Consider the following 12327-nt stretch of genomic DNA (forward strand, 5'->3'; position numbering starts at 1 on the left):
TAATCAAATCCTCACAGAATTAAGGATAAAGCATTAACCTCTAATCTGAGAAAAAGATTGTCTATCTAGTGGCAGAATTGCACAGTGTGAAACTAGAGAATTTAGAATTAATCTTAGTTTCCCTGCTTGACCAAACTGTGTGATCACAGACAACCGATTTATTTCACCAAGCCTCTTTTTTGTTCCTTATCACATATGAGAGCACCTTCAAATACAAGAACACGCAACGTATACTGGAGAAAAACCTCTCCCTTGCTTGCTTGAAAAGACTATAATTTTGCTCCATGGACAAATAGAATCTAGCCCTCAGAAATTGTGAGCCTGCTTCTTGTCGCTTCCGAGAGGGCACGCAGTAGGCCTCCTGTGTCTTGCACTGGGGGAGGGGGGGTCAGATGTGTTCTCCCCACTGCTGTTGCTATTCCAGGTGTCCCTATTTCCGTCTCAGATGTAGTTTTGGAATGTCTTCTACTTTCCCCCAAAGCTTGGAAACGGTTAGAAAGAGCGAGCCACTCCTGGTCTCTGTGGTCTGTTAAAGAAGCCATTCCTCTATGAATGGTTATATGAGGCAGAGTAGTGGGCACGGAGCTTGCCTCCTTCCCTTGGACCTTAAAATACGATCTCAAAGAGGGAGTAATTTTAGTCTTTCTGGACAGGGGGTCTAAAGGGGGTACTGATTTCCATCCACCCTTTTTCCTTTGTTTACGTTCAGGGAGGGACTCCTTAACTAACGGAGATACTACACTGGTTTGGGGGCAGTGGGCTGGATAATGCAGTAGTGTAGATATGGAAAAAGTTATTGGGGGTGGATGTGCTAGGACCCTCACCTCTAAACAACCCAAAACTAAAATATACACGTGAATTCCTTAATGTGTAGCGTGAAATACTTTGAGGCTTTCCTTCTGGTAAAGGGGTGAGTATAGTCTTGTCCACCATCCTGGCTCTCCTAGGAGGTCTCCCCTGTCCTTTCTCCTTCATGCCTGGGGCGGAGTCCTTAAGGGGCACATAAAATGTGGAGAAGTTGATGCCTCCACAATAGGCAGGCATGCCCGGAGACTTGTGCTGATACTGCCACCAGTTACCTGGTGGTGAAACTGGGCTGCAGGTCGCTGGTCCAGACAGAAGCAATGCTGCCAGAAACCACTGGTCCCCTCAGGAGACTGGCTGCTGCTGCTGCGTGAGAATGGAAGACAAATGCAGCTTTAGGTGCTCTAGGGTGTACTGGGCCCCCTTTGTGACAAAAACTATAGTGCACTTATGTGAGCCAAGTTTTTATACGGCGTCTCTGTGAGACTCCTTGCGGTTCAGCATCTTCAAGTTCCGGAGAGGTGAGTAGCAGCGGCCCGCTGTTAGCCGGCCGCCATGTTCCTCAATCCGTGTCAATACTAGGCATCTTTGCTGCTGAGACTATTCCGTCACTTAAACAACCAGATTTTCTCTTGATCAATCTCCTACTGATCTCTGAACTAAACTCAAATCAGTATGAAAATGCTTGACCAATAAAGGCAGAGTGCTCTTTAAAATAGCAGCAGCAAAATGTCGTCTGAGTAGAAGCCACCGCTTACCTCTATCCCCCTTGGCGGTGTAAATATCCCGGCTGGTGGCTGCGAGTATGCGTTGGAGCTGCAGTGGAGTCAGCAACGTTCACTATGTTCTAATGTGGATTTCTCAGACTTGATGGACATTCCATCAAGTCAGGCAGCGAGGACATGCCTGCTAGGCTAAAGGGAACTTCTGTAGGGGGGGTGCTGGGAGGCCCGAACGCAGCTTATGCAGACAACAGCGGCAGGTTCCGGGCACACCTACGTTCTGCGGTGGTTGTCTGGAAACTGCAACATGCTATCGGCTGGAGCATTGCTAGACACAGAACCCGAGCCTAACACAAAGTCAGTTGCAATGGCTGCTCGAGGAAGGGGAAATCAGCGAACGACCACTACTGCCGTACAGTTACGGCGTGAGGGCTCGGATTCGAAAATGGACCTCTAAAAGGGGGGATCTACGGCCAAATGAAGGAGACAAACAGGGGAAATATCGAACATGACAAAATTGAACTTCCAGGAAAAACAAATCTACGGCGAGCTAAACCACATGATGTAGGGAAATCGTAACCATCCATTTTAAACATCTTCTCGCCCATAGCTTTGGGAGGGGAATGGGCCGCCCAAATGGAGATGCAAAAGGATTCCAGCATTAACAATAGCAATGGTGATATGGACAGGACTAGAAGCGGTCATATATCAGAAACTGCCCAAGCGATAACATCTGCAGTGCAAACACCCACTGAACAAAGTAAAAGGGCAGACGTCACGGATGGGGGAAAACATGACTCCCTGGCAGGAAAATTGTGATAATGCCATCATAGAGGCACATGTACATGCCATACATATTAGACTGAGTGAACTCAACCCCTGATGATTGATACAGGTACGTCTGGCATAATGAATAGCGAACAGGACAGCAGGGTAACAGCTGTGGCTAGCAAGACTGGACTACACTCTTGGAGGAGGTGAGGGCCAAACAGGAGATATGGAAGCTGGCTGCTTGACCCAAGATGTACCGGGGGGAAAAAAATCCTTCTCACTGACAGATGAGCTAATGTTTGAAATCTTGAACTCTTCTATCAGTAGTGAGGAGGATAGCGGGGGCTCCTCCTCAGGTAATACCAGCCCTCAAAGAAAGCCACAACCACTAAGAAAAAAATAACGGGCGTCGGGGAAAAGGCTCGCAGGAAGATTCCAGGGGAGCACGAGACAGTGGAGGAACTACAGTGGGACTATTCAGCAACACAAGTGCCCTCCCCTGATGGAATTGTTGAAGGTGAGAAGCAAACAGCGGCGTATTCCGATGGGATCTCAGATCATATGAATCGAGTAAACCCGGCCGAGCCCTCACTGGCTCTAATCTTGCTGTCCCTACTAACCTTCCAGGATGATGTCAAAACAAACAATCGACAGGCGCGGCTAGCCACTAAAACTCCAAGGCTTTGTATAGAAAGTGGGAAAGATCTGCTCAGACATTGCTGAGCGACTGAATATGGTGGAGTCATGCACTGAAAGGTTGGAAAGCACAGTGGTAACGTTGAAGGCGCAAGCCTCATCGCATGACAGTACTATAAAGGATGTGATGTGAAAGCTCGAGGACTACGAGAACCGGCAGCACCGCAATAATCTAAGGCTGTTAGGGGTCACGGAAAACTGCAATGGCTACGATGTAGGAAAGTTGGTAGTAAATATGCTGAGAGGTTCCCTTCCCGAGCTTTCTACATGGGATTGGGACAAGGAAGTTCAACGTGCTCACAGATTCCCTCTTTCACCATCAAGGCATTCCTCCAAGGAAAATCTCTCCTCTAGGCCAAATTGATTTATTTTGCCAACTTTTTGTTTCGTCCAGCCATGTATGATCTAGCTAGACCCAATGTCAAAAGGAGGTTTGAAGGTTTTTCCTTTTTTGCTATGCCTGACTTCGCACATGCTACAGTCAAAAGGAGATGGTGGCTCAGACAATTAATGACCCCATTTCAATCTGCAGGGGGCCTTGGTTTTCCTATGAAATCCAGCCAGGTTGAAGGCGATATACAAAGGCCAGAATTTCAGTTTCACTTCTGAAATTCAAGCACAGAAATTCTTGGACGATATTGCAGCAGAGAACTACTGTAAGCAAGGATTTCAAGCTTATGAAAAGTGGTTCCTCTGGATACAGATACAGGTATCTGGCAGGGAACATTCAAAGGGGGAGGAGGTAAAGAGAGAGGAGGGGTGGTACAGACTTTCTCACACAGGCTTATGTTTGAGCCTGGTTGTCTAATTTTTGGTGGAAGGAGGGGGGTGTAGAGGGAGGGGGGGTATTGAGACAGGGGAGGAGAGGAAGATAGTTACGTTTGCATTGTTTCTTAGAATTCATAGACATGTGTGCAGTACTTTTTAGTAAAAGGATAGAGATTTTTGGAAGGGTGGCCGGGTTTAATGGGGATATGGTATCAGTCGTGTCTAGCACCATAAAATTGTATAGGGGTATTGAGATTGGCGTCCTTGAATATATGTGGCTGGGTCGCAGGGTGCTAATATCATTTGCCTCCAGGAGACACATATAGACCAGTCAAAACGATATTTTAAATACACTGAGATTTAGGGTGATAAGTGCAATGACAAAGGGTGCCAAAGTACGGCCTGTGGTGATTCTGGCCAAAGGAGGGGGGCTGCAGTTTAAGCGATAAGGTTTGAAAGAATTTAGTCGTTGGGCGATCACTTAATGCCAATATGGGGCGGGGAAGAAACTAACATTGTGTACAATATATGGATGCAATAGTGATAATCCTACAGTATTGAATCTATCTCAAGCGAACGCGCTCACTCTTATTGTATGTGGAGACTACAATATTAATCTACCAAACGACTGGTCTCTTGAGGGAGGGTGAAGATATGTGGAACAGAAGCCAAAAGTATTTCAAGCCTTAAGGAATATGTGTCAGACTCATGGCTTAATTGACTGTTGGCAGTTGTTAAGATCACACGATCGAGAGTACAGTAATTTTTTTAATCCACACATGACCCATGCTACATTATATTACATGTTTATTTCTAACTCATTGAATTCATTTTGCCATATAGCGAAATTACCACTAGTACTAGTACTATCGGACCATAATCCGTTAGTGCTAGAACTGGAATAGAGGTAGCCAATTTTAACTAGAGGTCCTGTACATTTGAGGGAGCTTTACTCTCGGATACTGAATATTGTACCCATATGAAACGCTGAATCCCGATATTTTTGTAAGAAAATATATAGAGTAACTCAACAGAGGTGGTATGGGATGCCATGAAAGCAGGAATGGGGGGGGGGGGGGGGGGGGGGGGTCACATTGCAATACTCCTGAACCTTAACAAGCAGGCCAAGCAATACCTAAAGGCATTACAGGGCAACTGGGGGTAGCAGAAGAGGATTTGTTCAGGGCGTCTAAGGATCACCCCAGCGGCAGATAGAAATTGCAAAGGCAGCCATTATCAATGTATTTACTGACAAAGCTGTGAGTCTAGCTGTAGCATTGAAGGAAATGGTTTATGAACTAAACAAACAGGTTGGCCACCAACTAGCAGTTCTTACCAGGCAGCAAACAAAATCCAATATAATTCGAGAAATTATCGATCCGGGGATAGGGCAGACCACCATTCCAGATTCCATAAGTGATGCATTTGGAGGTTTAATTGCTCTCTTTAAACGGCTGATAAGCGGGATCAGGGGAATATCGAAGCATATCTAAATCCCGTACCATATGAGAAACATGAAAAAGAATAACAGGAAAGCTTAGATAGCCCACCATGCTGGTCCGAAATATGGCAGACCTTGAATAGCCTAGCAAAGGGGAAAGTGACTAGGACCGAAGGCATCCCAACCGAGTTTTACGTCACCTTCGTAAGCCAGTTTAAAAAAAATCCTTAATGACTGTTCGTATATATATTTAACGGAGGGTGACCCGGATCATGGTCATGAGCAAAAACTGTGGTGTTCTAAAAAAAAAAAAAAACCTGGCACAATTGGGTTCATACTGCCCTATTACATTACTAAACTGCGACTCAAAAATGTACTCGTATAATTACTAGGGAGCAGATTAGAGCCCATAATATACAAGGTTATTTCAGAGTGTCTGCAGGGGTTTGTCCGTGGGAGGTCCACAATAAACCACATCCAGAGAGTTATCACACGGTTTGCTATCACTACTGTTGCAGGAGACCCTATGGCACTTGTTTTACTAGATGCAGAAAAAGCCTTCGATAGGGTCTCCTGGCAATTTATATGTGGATTGCCATGTCTAGGATAGGGTAGGGATTTATTTAAGCAATTAAACAACTATGTGTCAAACCATCAGCGGCAGTAATGGTGAACTGTATACTCTCAAGAGAGTTTCCAATCTCCTGGGGTACCCGGCAGAGCTGCATGTGCTCCCCTCTTTTGTTTGCGATCTATATTGATCCATGTATTCGTAAACTAGAGCACAACGGCCAAATACCAGCAATATGGTCTCAGAATTGGGCTATTAAGACCCTCGCCTATATTGTTTTGGTTACTGCAGAAGTACACTCTTAACGGTAATCGAAGAAGAGGCAGAATGCTTCGGACAGATTTCGGGGTATGCACTTAATCAAGACAAGACCCAGGTTGTCCTCAATGATAAGATCAAGATGATGGACAAACGGGTGGTATAAAAGGCTATATACCTAGGCATCAGTGTTACCTCCAGGTAAGACAATCTGGTTAAGGATAATCTGGAACCCATGATGGGTAAAAAAGGACCTCCAACGGCTTAACAACCTTCATTTATCCGTGGGAGGAAGATGTAACGTTAAAAAAATGCTCTTTCTTCCATAAAGCCTCTATCTTTTTAGAGCCATATGTTTGGAATTCACACCACAGTGGTTCAAGTTAATAGAGCATACATTCTCTCGATTTATCTGGGCATATGCACACCACGGCAGGCATTTAGGCTGCTCACTCTGCCTAGGGATAGCGGGGGATGGCTCTCCAGAATTTCACATTATATTATTGGGGCACTACACTGATATATAGCCACAAGCTATTACAGACCCAATCAGACAATCTACAGGTGGATAAAATCCCCTCCCCCTTTGAACTTAAATTAGGGAAAGAAACCAGCAGGTGTCTGTGGCGCCAGCTGCATAATAGCTACTACAAAAAAGTCTGATTCAAGACCCTTTTTAGTGTTTCAAAAGTGTGGAGTGCCGTATGGAGAGTATGTGGAATTGTTAGATTATCATTCGATACACCCTTAGATAATAATTTTACACTCCCGGAGGTTTTTAGAGACGCTTGCATGGGATAATGGAAGAGGGCGGAAATTAATCAGATTAGCTTTTTACCCTCCCCCCACTGGTCTTCGATCCTTTCGAAGAAATGAAAGAAGATTTTACTCTGGATTGGCGGGATTTTTGATACATTTCTCCAAATTAGAGATTTCCTTGTATGGAAATGAGGGGGGCAGGCCAAATTTGATAAAGTCAAAATTATTGAAAGAATAAACCAAGCTAAAGTAAGCTCTATTGGGGAGATACACACTTATAAACGCAGCCCTCCCAGATGATCTGAACAAGTACTCCAAAAAATGGCAGGCGAAAGTAGGAGTGTCAGACGAGACGTTTTTGTATGGTAATGAGTTATCGCAGTCGGTTTTAATGTCTACTAGGCTACAGGCATTGTTTTATAAAACTTGCTTCTTTTTGTATTATACACCAGACAAAATCACAAAATGGGGTGGTGGGAAGGGAACATGTCCTTGCTGTGTATTTTATAATGCAGATAGTGTTCGCATTTTTGCATCATGTCATGTTCTGCAAAAGTTTATTAAAGACATTATGAATTTTCTATTGGAAGTTTTAAAACCAAAATAACTGTCTGAGGATGTACTCCTGCTAGGGACTTTTGACACTAATGGCAGGGCATGAATTGATTTTTATTTCTATGGCAGTTTTACAAATGTGTATTGCGGCAGCCTGGTTGGATCCCAATGCATCAGCTTTTCAACAATAGCTTTCCAGGTTGCTAGCAATGTACAATCTAGAAATAGCCATATATAGGAGAAAAGGGAGTAATCAGCATAGTAAAGGTATGAAAATTTAGAACCATCTACGTGCCTGGTTTCAAACTCAAAGCTAAACATATTTTTTCTGGGGTATTTAGTTATTTGTAATAAATGAAGTAAATTGTATTGTAATTAGAAATAGGAGATGGAAGCAGTTAACCGTGCCACATGAAATAATGCAATGAATTTTGTAATGTATTTGGCGTATTAAACTTTTTTCCTGTCTGAGAGGGGGCTGTGGTAGCCGGTGGGATATATATGGGGTGAAAATGCGAAATTAATAAAGATTGTTAAAACAAAAATGCTTGACAAATTTAACATTCCATACTTGGTGGACATAGCTTTGCGTCATTCAAAGTGCAGATTACACAGCTAACCACAAAACACACTCTACATCCTTCTAGGAAACGACACCCTTGATGTCTACCTACAGAAAAATAAACTGCCAAAATTGCTCCATGTCAAATACTTAAGCAGAAAGAATTTTGCAGATATCCCAAGGATTTCCCATGTCACTTTTAAAGAGGGATACTATTCAAACAATAACAAGATCTAAAAGCGACCGCCCCCTTCAACTCAACTTCCATTCTGGGTATCCCCTTTATATGCCACTTTCCAGTAAGAATTATTGCCTCCATCTAGGTACGCCGATCCACTCTCCATAGTATACCAAAAAGTTCATTCACTTACTTTTAAAAAAAAATTTTATTAGAGGTTTTTTTGTCAGCACACAGAATACATTGTACATCCATCATCCAAGATAAAATAAATACAAAAACGACAATAAAAGTAACAGAGGCAGAGCATCCAATGCGCATACACGTAGTAAATTATGAATTATACACAGCGAATAGGCCCAGAAGCTCAAACAATAATACATATTCACATATATACTTCTGTTTATGTTAAGAGCCTAACCAATTGACATTTGGCTGCCATAACTGGCTCCCTTGCTTTTTCTTTCTAATACCCTCAGTTCTGTAAAGCGCCATCTCCAGGCGATAGGTTGCTAGCAGCCTAGTTTGCCAATTGACAAAGGTTGGAGGATCACTATCTAGCCATTGCGATTTGTAACACAAACGGTACATGGCCATACATATAAATACAAAACCCTCCTCAGCCACCGTCAGCGTACTGCCTTGCCATCCAAAAATCACCAATGTCGCTGTAAGCTGCAGAGAAATGCCCAGAATTCCCGTAATGAAGGTCTGAATTTCTTTTATAAGATTTCAGAGTTTGGGGCAATTAAAGAACATGTGGGATGCATCAGCTGCGTACTGGCCGCAGCGATTGCAATTAGTACCTCTACCAGTGTTCCACTTTGCCAATTTCCTCTGGGTGTAATAAAGCCCAAAGATTGACATATAGTGCTGACTCTTTAGAGGGCCATTAAATAATACATTGATCGCGATCTCAATACTTCTACTCATGTTGACCCCTTCAGTACTTAATTTGTTAGCCCAATTTACCTCATAGGACTCTAAATCATCCTTCACATTATCCAAAAATAAATAGTAGAGGGGGGCACATTTTACTTCTAACCATAAGTGCCTCCATAATCTCAATTTTCCGTAATATAATCGCGTTTTGGTTTGTTTTCCGTTCACAATAACTACGCAGCTGTAAATATTTAAAAAAATCCCCTCGGGTATATTAGATTTCCTTTGTAAAAATTCAAAAGAAACAAATTGTGTCCCCTGAAATAAATCCCCTAAAAAACAGATTCCCAAATTGTGCCATCTTCCCATGACTGAGTCACCAAAAATCTCGGGTAGTAAAGGACAGTTCTGCAGCGGAGTATAGACATTCAAATTCGGACCAATACCCAACTTCTTCTTAATTTTCCTCCATATTACATATGCAGCTAAATCCGCCTTAAATTTGTTTTTTTGTAGTAGCTAGGCTCGATGATACGATTTATACATTGCTTAGCTTCTTGTCCCAAAAGCATCTCATAGATTGAGGGAGCCGCAAAATCAAGTGTTGGATCTATCGGTAACAATAACACTCCCATATGCTGCAATATAGCGATCCAATGGTATAGTTGAAAATCGGGGATCCCCCAACCCCCTCTCTCTCTAGGCAGGATACATTTGTTCATGGCGCGCCTGGCTCGGTGGTAACTCCAGAGGAACCTTGAACACATTCTCTCAATACGAGAAAAAAAAGACTGCAGGTATTAAAAAAGGAATGGCACGAAAAACATACAAAAACTTGGGAAAGATAAGCATTTTGATGACGTTGCTACGGCCAAATAGAGAAAGATGTAAATTGTTAATTCTTTCCAAACGTTTTATTAGATGAGGTGATAATCGGGTCAAGGTTTGTGGCTACAATGTCCGCCACATTCGGTGAAATCTTAATACCCAGATATGTTACCACCGAATCAAGTGTGATGTTCGTTGGACGACCGGCTTGGGAGTGGATCACCTGGGTTTTCGTAACGTTTAATTTGTACCAAGAAAATCTCCCGAAAACATCTGCTCCCTCTATAATTCGGGGTAACGCCTCTGCGATGTTGGATGTGGCCACGGCAATATCATCCACGTAGGCATATACTTTATGACATTGCGTACTGATCTGAACCGGAATAATACTATCTGCCTCCATTGTAGCAATAAAAGGGTCGATATATAACGCGAACAGCAAAGGGGAACAGGGACACCCTTGTCTTGTTCCCCTTGCTATCGCAACCTCCATAGAAACATCACCACCTACCCGGATTACCGCTGTTGGGTGGATATACAGCGTTTGATTAGCTTTTATGAACTCGGGGGGGGGGAATCCCTTCCAGACCAAAACTGCCCACAGAAACCGCCACGTGACCCTCTCGGATGCTTTTTCAGCATCCAACAGGGCCACACCGACGGGTGAATTACTACCCTGCGCCCAATCAAATATAGATATAATTCTTCTAATGTGGTCCGTGGTATCCCTACGTTGAATGAACCCATGTTGTCGAAGTGAAACTAGTCCTGGAATCAAATCATTAAGCCTATTAGCAAGGATTTTTGAGTAGATCTTACTGTCTGCATTCAATAATGAAATAGGCCGATATGAGCCCATTTCCATTTCATTTTTCCCTTTCTTTTTAAAAATTACTATTGTGGCTTGAGACCATGAATCAGGTGCCCTACCCAGAAAGGCCTGTTGACATACTTCCAACAATTCCTTCTGTATTAGATTCTGAAATATACAGTAAAATTCTAGCGGGATATTGTCGGGCCCATTGCTTTCCTCTGTGCTAAACCTAAAAGTGCTGTCTCTACTTCAGACCAATCTGGCGGTATAGATAGAATTGCCCTATGATGTTCTGCCAATGTGTCAGACACTAACGACAGAAAATATTCCTGGTATAGTCCCCCCTCCTTCCCAGGTCCGGGTTACTGTATAGTGCTTGATAGAATTCTTGAAATGCTTGAAGCACCCCTGGCTTCGACTCTTGCAACCTCCCATTCATATCTAGGATTTTAACAATATCATTATAAACTGCCCTCTCCCTAAGCCTTTTTGCCAGAAGTCTCCCTGTATTTTCACTGTATTCGTATGCTTCTTCTTTGTGCTGTGTATATTTCTCCGCAATCTGATCTGCGATGTTAGCGTAAGCCGATGCTCTAGCAATTGTAAGATCTTGTTGAGCCTTTTGGATTAATTCATTCTCTGAACCCCGAAATATTATATCGGCTAAATTGTGCTCCTTTGTGATAACCTGTGCAAAATCTTGTTGGCATTTAGACATCGCTCTCTTATATTTAAATTTGGAAAAGCGGAGAGTTTCCCCTCGAACTACTGATTTAAATGTGTCCCATACTATCTCTTGAGAAGCCGTACCATTATTTATATTAAAAAATTCCTGTATGTGTTTAGACATGACCTGGTAATACTCCTCATCGGCCAAAAGACCAAGTTCGTGGGGCTACCCGCTGACCACACTCCATAGTTATTTCTAAAATCACCGGATTGTGATCAGAGACTTCTTTCGGATGTATCACAATATTAACTTTTGTTAATAACCCTGCAGAAATGAGAAAGTAATCTAAACGCACAAACTAAAGAGTGTGGGGCGGAAAAGAAAGTATAACCAGATTTATCGGGGTATAGTGGGTTCCAAACATCATGGAGGCCTTGTTCTAGCATTAATCCACGTAGGGCACTATGCAATAACGTATTTCTACCTATGATTTGATCTGACATTCAAATCCGCAGCAATATTTATATTCGAGTCCCCACACAACACCACAGGTTGTGGCCATTGCGCTAATTCTACATTAATAAAAAACTCAGCAACTCCGCATCATACAGATTTGGAACATAAATATTGCACAGAGTAAACGTACTATGTCCAATCTTGACCTTTCCTATTGCCCAACGACCCCATTTATCTTCTACGGAATTGCTACATGTGCCAACTCCACGTTTCATCAATATGGCGACCCCTCTTTTCACCCCAGTTTGTCTGGAACAGACTACCAGATCCATACCCAAATTCCTCAGCATACCCCTTTTCGCCCATGATACAAGGGTCTCTTGCAGGCATATTATGTCAATTTGCACTATTTATACAATTTTTAACGTAAGATTGAGGGTCCCTTTTTCATCATATTCTAAAAAGCTTTGTCACATGCCAAATATTTTTGAGGCTGAGCTCATGCACAGGCTCAGAGCCAGAAGTGACCCTTTCCTCAGCTCTGGTGGGCTCTCTGCGTGTATATATTGGCACACGCAGCCTTCATAATGAA

General features: G+C 42.9%; 1 protein-coding gene across 1 annotated transcript in view; it reads right to left on the bottom strand.

Moving 5' to 3' along the window:
* IPO9 (importin 9) overlaps nt 1-12327 on the bottom strand; it is a 429396-nt gene that overhangs the window by 357293 nt on the left and 59776 nt on the right. The window lies entirely within an intron of this gene.

Source organism: Lissotriton vulgaris, chromosome 5, assembly GCF_964263255.1.
Source record: "Lissotriton vulgaris chromosome 5, aLisVul1.2, whole genome shotgun sequence".
Classification (NCBI taxonomy): domain Eukaryota; kingdom Metazoa; phylum Chordata; class Amphibia; order Caudata; family Salamandridae; genus Lissotriton; species Lissotriton vulgaris.